The 9045-nt window shown below is 30.5% G+C and overlaps 1 long non-coding RNA gene across 1 annotated transcript; it reads left to right on the top strand.

Annotated features, from left to right (window-relative positions):
- Window positions 1–5013: 5013 nt before the first annotated feature.
- LOC131004380 (uncharacterized) lies at window positions 5014–8651 on the top strand. Its single transcript, XR_009094980.1, has 3 exons — window positions 5014–5731; window positions 7859–7921; window positions 8434–8651. It is a non-coding gene; the product is annotated as an uncharacterized LOC131004380 (long non-coding RNA).
- Window positions 8652–9045: the final 394 nt, after the last annotated feature.

The raw sequence follows: 9045 nt of genomic DNA, 5'->3' as shown, positions 1-9045 counted from the left end.
TTTATTGATGTTAGGCCATGAGAATATTTATTCATTTAATATGCCGTGTAATACTCTATAATAATAATGTGTAATATTAATTTTTATTATAAAAAAATATGAAATTATTTAATAACTATGATTATCATTACACATTATACAAAGTTAAAATTTGTAATTGATGAGGTTTATCTTTAATTTATTTTTAAAATATATTTTGTATTCAATTATAATTTATTTAATATTTATATATTTTTATTAAAACATGTGGTTGATTTTGATGTTTGTCGTGCATCGCACGAATGGTCATACTAGTATCTCAATTAATTTTCAATTATATATTTTATTGCCAATAAATTTATGCAATATTTTGTATATATATGTTGAGAATAAAAATATATATAAAGCTATAAAACTTTGCATACATTAATTAAGAATAAAAATATACGTGCACTATATATATACTGAGAATAAAAAATGGTAAATGTAGAAAAAAATAACATTAACTTTGTTGGTAGAGTAGGTTACAACCTTTGATTTTACACTACTTTATATATTAAAATAAAATTTTATTTTATCCAAAACTCATTTTAAAATACTCCTCCGTCAATGAAAGAAATTTCTAGGAGAGAGTGACACAAGTTTTAGAGTTCGAGGGTTTTTTAGGACAGTAACTTATGTTGATTTGGAAATTAGGACAAAAACTTTCAGACTTGTAAAAATAGGACACTAATATTTTTTAAAGTAAAATAGGACACTAATTAATAAGTGTTGCACCCGCAGGACATTTCTCGGCCAATTATCGGCCGAGTAAATGTCCTATTTTTACGACACTTATTAATTAGTGTCCTATTTTTACAAGTTCGAAAGTTTTTGTCCTAATTTTCAAATCAACATAAGTTACTGTCCTAAAAAATCTTCTGACTCAAAGTTTTATGAAAAAAGGTTGTTGAGTGTATTAGGAGTGGAGAAAATGTGTTGTGATTAATATTGAGAGTGGTTAGAAGGTGAAAATTAAGGGTAAATGTGGTATTTATAAGTGGTAGGGTATAATCCAAAAGTAGCTAGGAAATGTTTTGTTGAATGTCCCCAAAATGAAAAGTTGGAAGTTCTTTCATGGACGGATGGAGTATAAACTATGAACTAATTTGAGCTCTTAATAATTAAATCATGAAGACCTACAACAACCTCGTCACTTTGTTAAATAAATTTATGGTCCTAGGTTCATAACCTATTAAGGATGAAATTTTTATTTTTTTGAATTTATCACTTCTCCAGGAGAATTACTCATATTTTGGTGCACATTTTTTATTCTCAAATATAAATATTTAAAACTATGTAATATTTCCAATATTAAATTTTTGGATATATATACATATATATATATATCCCATATATATATATATATGGGATATAATTTTGTATATATTGTTGAGAATAAAAATATATATATCTAAAGGTATAAGACAATTGATATATTATAAGTAAAAATTAAAATATAATATTCTTATTTTAACTGTAATATTTTAAAATCGTTGAGAATTTCTTAAAATCAATCATTATTTTTTAACTATAATATTTTCTGTTTAAGAAAATTAACGATAATATTAATTTTTTTATTATTTTAAAATCGATCGTTAATTATATTTATCATCACTCTTTCGCCAGCAACACAAGTCTTAGATATCCTCTCGACATATTCTAAGGTTATGCACGAATGATATTGTATATTGAAATAGAGTTTAAATGAATTAATAAATGCTATTTATATCAATAATACACATGTTCTATACTAGTGACTTCTCGCGGTAGAAACTTCAAAGTTAATCGCGCTTGATTTAGAGCACTATACTGAAATGGATGGTCCACTGGGAAATTCGTTAAAACATATGCGATTGAGTCCAAAATACATTTAAATGCCGAAATACTCGTGGGGCAAAAAGCTAGATTGTTATATATATATATAAATTTTTTTGTAGCGACAAAAAATTCTATCGTTATAAATAAAACTTTGGTCGTTAAAAATAAAATATAGTAAAAAAATCCGACCAAAATTAATATTTATAATGATCGAATTTTCGGTCGTTAATATTTTGAACGACCACTCAAATAAAGACAAAAAAAATGGTAATTAAATATCGGTAAAGCTGCATTTTCAGGTATATATATATATATATATATATATATATATATATATATATATATATATATATATATATATGACACAGTATATGTATATTTATATGTGTATTTATGTATCTATCTCAATTAGAGGTATCTATTAAATTATAAATACAAGGTGCAAAATGTGCTTTTGTCTTCTTTCTATACTCTATATCTCTCTTACAACTATCTTTATTTTTGGTGGTCCTGGCATTCTTTCGTGGATTGATTTAAAGATAACACACCAAATATGACAGGGTACGTATAATGTATTTACTATCACATAAATAGTGGTCCTCGGTCCACATGCTTTTATCATTTAATTTGATATCTCTAGCTAGAGTACAACAATGCATGACATTAACGCTACAATAAATTGTTCATATTAATGCCATGCTTTATTAATGATAAAGAGATATATATTGAGTAGTCTATGACTCTATAGCACGTAAAAAACAAATGAGATCCTCTGTCCCAAAATATAGTGTGTACCACGTGTACCACTCTTCATTTCTTTATATTTATAAATTATTTTTTATTTCATTTTAATTTATTATGCTTTTATATATTATAAAGATAATTAACAAGGGTTCACTCATCCATTTAGGGTTTATAATAATTTTTTTATATTTATTTGAATTAATAATAGATTATTTGGGTTCATTAATTCAAAGTTAGGGTATATAATTTTTTAAATTTTAATTTTTCAATGATAAATACTAATTAGAGTTTATAATAATATAATAATTTTTATTTTTATAAAAAACAATTTATAAAATAAAAAAATGAAGAGTGGTACACGTGGTACACACAATATTGTGGGACAGAGGATCCCATCTGCGTAAAAAAATGTAAAATTACATTGGACAAACTCGAATTCATAATCCTCTGCGCCACTTGCATTTTATTTGTATTAATTTTTCATTTCATAACTATAAATTGTTATGGTTGCAATGCTAGGTTGTTGATTTAATCATATAAGAGATGAATAATCGTTTTCCTGAAGCTAGCTCTGATCTACTTAAATGCTTGACATTTATTGATTAAAGAAATTCTTTCTTTTTATTTGACATTGATCAACTTATGCGTTTGCCTTCCACAACACTCCGTAATTTTCATGGCATTTGTGTGGCATGATCCTCAATTTTCTATAATTAGTGATTAAATAAAGAAATATATACATATATGAGTATTAAATAAAGAAATATATACATGTATGAGAAATATATACATATACATGTATGAGAAGGGTGCGGTTATAGTGAGAACCACACTTATCGTGAGAACATAAGAACCATTAAAATCAATGCATCTACTATATAAATTAATGCATTCGCTATTAAATTTAATGCATCCAAAAATAATAAATTTTTTGCTCCCTTCAGGATTCGAACCCAGGATCTGCATTCATCCACCAAGATGATCCATCCACCGTAGATCTTGATGATCGAATGGTTTAAAATGGTTCTCTGTTCTAATTTTATTTAGTGGTTCTTATTTGAACCTCTCCCTGTATGAGAATATTTAGTCAAAATCGTGTCTAATAGAAAATATGAAATATATACATGTATGAGAATTAAATAAATTAAGAAATTAAAAGGAGTTGATCAATCAAATCCCGACAAAAAACAATTGCTAAATACCTACATCCATCTCAATATATATATATATATATATATATATATATATATATATATATACTACAAAGTCAATACATAAAACTATAGAGTCAGGGTGTATTTGCTTTGAGGTATAAGGAAGGGATATCACCTTATGCTTTGTTTACTTTGATGTATAAAAAAATTCGGGCAGGTTGTATAATTTTTCGGGCAGCCCCTTATCTCTTGAGAAATGGATAATTTTATACCTAAGAGATGGTGGTATAATTTTATACCACCTTATAAGGAATGAATAAATATATTATCCTTCAAACCAAATAAGATATAACAAATGTAGTCCCTACTTTGAATGATAAATTTATACCTCATTATATTATCCCTCCATTTAGAGGGATAAAAAGCAAACACACCCTTAATATATAACTTGCAAGAAGGGGATGGGGCCGGGGGTGCAGAGAGGGGGCGGTCAGGCGGTGGGTGGGTGGCTGCGGGATTATGTTATTTGTGAATTAATATATTTTTAATTTTGTTTTGTTATCATTAATCTTTTGTTAAGTAATGTGGACATTTTGATTATCACTTAAAGTTATCATGCACTTTAATTCCAAATATCAATTAATCATAAATATATAATAATCTATTTTCGAAAATACTTCTATTCTTGAACTTAATTCTCAAACTCCATATAATCAAATTATCAAATACTCAAGTTTACATTTTACTCCATAAAATAGGTGATTTATAGGCTCTAATAGTAAGAAAACTTAGTGCAAGAAATAAATAAAAAGGATCTAAAAATCACCAACATTAAGAAAAAAAGACTCTTCAGTTTTTGTGCTGATTGGAATTAACGTCCACAACTTTTCGGATACTTGAAATCTGAAGCTCCACAATACATTGATGGAAAGGTGTCTGAACTGTCTTTCCAATGCAAGCAGCAGTTCATTATTTAAAGTTGAATTGAATAAGTTATAATCAAAATATTGAAGGGTGGTGAAGCTGACGAATTAATTTGCACAACATCATTGTGAAACTTGCTTGTTAGTTACAAAACAATATTCTAGATTATTGTAATATGAATATTGAATTTTATTGGTATTTTGTAATTTGATTTGTGTTTATTATTTATGAAATTAGTTAGATACTCCCTCCGTCCCACGAATCTTGACACGTTTTCCTTTTTGGACCGTCCCACGAATCTTGACACGTTTCCTTTTTGGGTAATAATGTAGTGACCCGCTCTTTTATATATTTTAAATCCAGTAATGAGTGTTTATTTTTGTTCATCAGTGAATGAAAACGGTTTTTATCCTAATATGAATTCAGCTTATGATCCTGAATTTATATTGTTAAAGCAGTTAATGATATTATTTCAGAGTTATAACTGACTTAGCAAAGTCACGTTATTTATTTAAGCGAGATGAAATTTGATTTTATTTTTACTCAGATCGTGAATTATTTCCGACTCAGGAAGTTAATTAAATCTGCGGATTTAATTTAGATATCAGAACAACGAACGAATTAAATCTACGGATTTAATTTAGATTCATTTTATAATTTATCGGTTTTAGTGAGAAATCACATGTCGAAATACGAGATTTATTTAAATAAACAGTATCAAGCATATACGAGCACACGATCCATCTTACAGTTACAGAATCACCGAGACAGAGAAAATACATCAATAATTCTCCTCTACATTTTTTTTTCCTTTCTTTTTCTTCTCTTTTTCTTTCCATTAATTTTGTTCCCCACTCCATCAACTCCACTACCCTATGCTCCCCACCATCTCCACTACCTTTGCTCCCCATCAACTCCAACACTTCACCCATTCCTTCCATTTCGCAACAGCAATCACAAAGAGAAGGAAGACTTGGCTTAACTACTTTGCCAAGATTTCAAGCTGCTCCAGTCCAGTAGTACCCCAACACTCGAAGCTAGAGTTTATTGGGTGAAAAACCGTGCATGAGGTAAGGCAGCGAATCTGCCATAAGCACACTGCTCCGGCAGTGTTTTGCAAGGCGATTCCAGCCATCCAAACGGTTCCCAAAAATTCCCAAATTAATTGTGTATCATCTTTCATACATTTTCTATATTTTGGTAAAATTTCAGAATATTTAGAGCTCGCATGATTTATTTATGAATTTGTAAACATCACTGCCCATCTGGAATACATTTTTGGTAAACAATCTTTGGGAGATCATAAGTAAAGTTTCACTCGGTGAAAACCTTTGAAACTTGAATATGTCACTCTAGACTCCCGTATCTTTCTTTTGACATCGGCCTCACCATTTTTGAGTAAGGGAAACAACCGGTATAAATTCTTGAAATCTAGTTCTTATTCCATGTACCATCCAGTAGATTTTACAAACCTACGACTTTGAGGTGGAAAAGGCCGACTTAAATATTTGATTCTCAAGCCTATCTTTCTACTGAATATTCACTGACATGTTGGGAACTTACTTGTTCAGTTTTAGAATTTTTGGTGAAGCTTAAAGTGGTTTTTCCGATTTATGTTCTGAATCTGCCAAACTTGAACTCTTTTTGTGCACTGAACTTTAGATAGTCATATCTTCTAAACCATGAAGGTTCTTAGAGTAAATCCAACTGGAGAGTGTTATGATCTCTCCCTAGTTTCCAGATTGACCTTTGGGGTTCCCAGTGGAGTTTTGTAAAGGGAGATATGAATTTTTAAAGAAAGCCCACTGACTTGGTTGTAATCTGGAAATATGAAATTTACAGATTTTTGCTTGTTAAATACCCATCTTTGAGAGGGCATATCTTGCTCGTTTGAATTGTTTTTCATTCGATTCAAATTGGAGAATGATCCTTGAAATGTCTAGTTTCCAGAATGTCTTTTGGAGCCTCATTTGGAGATCCGAGGTAGATTTGGTGTCTGTTGTAAAACAACCCCTTAAGAGCTCAAGTTGTTGAATTATTTTCTATGTATCAAAGTTTATTTTAAAGGATGTTTCGTGAAAGATTTAGTATATGTGCGTAACAAGTTTGGGACTATTTATTTTAAATGAGATCCGTTCTTTATTTAAATTAGGATGGACTTTTAATGAATGTTTTTGGGATTAAACTATTATTTCTTGATTTATATAAATTATTTTTAAGGACTTATAAATATGAATTTCGTAGGCCTACTGACCTACTGTGATCGATGGTTTGTCGATGTCTAACAGCTTTGAAAATTTTATAGCAAGTCCCTACATGAGTCTTGAGTACCCTGGTAAAATTTCAAGCCATTCCAACTTCGTATGATACTTCTTTAAAATGTAAAACCTAAACTGCACATTACTACTGAGAATTTCAGAGAACAGAGAAAAGAGTCATTTATTTCAGTAGCTTCCTGGGTGATCTAGCTTTCCAAATTTTTATGGTATTAACCTTATTGTGTTATTTAGATATCCACCAAAGTTGAGCCCAGTTTGACAACGTTTACTATTTTTCAAAAATACAAGTTTTCGATTGTTCAAAACTGCCGAACATGGTAGATCGTGGTAAAAACGTCATATCTCTCAAACCACTTGGAGTTTTCGACTCTATTTTTTTTATATGAAACTAGACTCGAAGATCTTTCTTTCGGTATGAGTCTCGAGTCCAGGAGATGTCGGAGTCAGAACAGATTAAATTTTGAAGTTGAGTCAGTGTAAAAGCAGAGCATGTTTTGATGATGTTTGATTGTGATTCTTATGTGCCTTATGTTGAGCCTTTTTATTTTATTTTATTTTTTTTTAATTTTATAACATTACTTGTTCTTATTTATTAAGCCCGATTAATTATGAGATTATAAAGCGAATAAGTTGAAGTATTTATTTTCTATTGACTACGAGGAGCGGGGTTTATTTAATTGACGGATTAGAACACCCCGAAGAGAACGGATTAATTTTTGTTAATTATCCGGCTTCATGAGACGAGACTTAGCTTTTGTTTAAATCCGATAGCCTGGATTAACAATAGAAATTCCCTGATTATTATCTCAGAATAATAGTTCATGCATACGAGATTCATGCATAGTTTAATTACGCATTCTCATTTAATTGAGAATTTTCCCTCGATTTAAAGTCTTACGTTATTTTCTCGGATTAAAGGTCGAGCGCAAGAATAAGAGCTCGTCAAGGAGTCACTAATATGTAGCAAAGCTTTGCTATCAGGTGGGTTACTTTCATATATATATCAAATGAGTTTAATGTTATGTTTGAACAGTTATTTCATTGCAAAATCATTGAACTGAAAATTATTTCAACTGTTGTCTTGCCATAAATGTTTCAATGTTTGGTATGATATCTATCTGATGTGGCTTTGCCAGTTATGTAATCGAATTCGGGTCCTGAGCAGTTGATAGCTATCCTGCCAGGGCTAGTGTACACCAGTGACCGTGAGTCATCTAGCGGGTTGGCCGGTCAAGTGACCGTGAGAGGTGGCCACCTCTCCGGCACAAAGTTCCAGATATGATAGATTACAAGAGAACTTAGTCTGCAGACGAACTTTAAGAATCACAAATGAATTTAGTAAGCTTGGGCCTTTAGCGAAAAACTCCCTTGCTGTACTGTTTATGATGGCATGACAATTTACAATTTTACGAAGCATGTTATATTTCATAGTAGGCATATGTGCCCACTGAGTACTTTTGTACTCAGCCCTGCATGTATTTTTAAATGTGCAGGTTGAGCAGCTGCCGATGGTGATGAAGTGACGAGCGGGACTCTTTTGTCTTATTATGTATTAATGAACTCTAGGGTTACATGTCTTCATACATGTAATCAGAACCTTATTCCGCTGCGTACTCAGAAGTTTTATGTTATTTTGGATAAGTCGGAGTTATCCGAACTTGTTAGTTATTTGAGTCTATACGACAAAAAAAACTCTGTTATATTATAGATATCTATGTTGTTAACAATGATGAAATACGATCCTTTCTTGTTTGATTATTCCCCTTTCTACCCCGCTTCTAATCTCCCTCCATTAGCCACGATTTCCCGGCTTAATTATCCTTAATTAGGACCGGTCGTGACAGAGTGGTATCAGAGCAGTTCATTTGCTCTGAACCCTAGAGTTAGCCCATTTTTCTAGTATGATCACTAGTATATATGAGTCAGTCAACCAAAGCTCATCACTTCATCACATCGTCATGCTCAGCAAGATAGAATGTGGTAATGATTTTAAAATATTGAGAAGTTCACGTTTTATATGAATGTACTGATGCTTACATTCAAGTTTTATACTTTATTGATTGATTAGATATCTCAATGAACTTAGATGCGTTAAGAATGCATGA

This window comes from Salvia miltiorrhiza, unplaced genomic scaffold (genome assembly GCF_028751815.1).
Source record: "Salvia miltiorrhiza cultivar Shanhuang (shh) unplaced genomic scaffold, IMPLAD_Smil_shh original_scaffold_386, whole genome shotgun sequence".
Classification (NCBI taxonomy): Eukaryota; Viridiplantae; Streptophyta; class Magnoliopsida; order Lamiales; family Lamiaceae; genus Salvia; species Salvia miltiorrhiza.
This window is presented reverse-complemented; position numbering and strand designations above follow the sequence as displayed.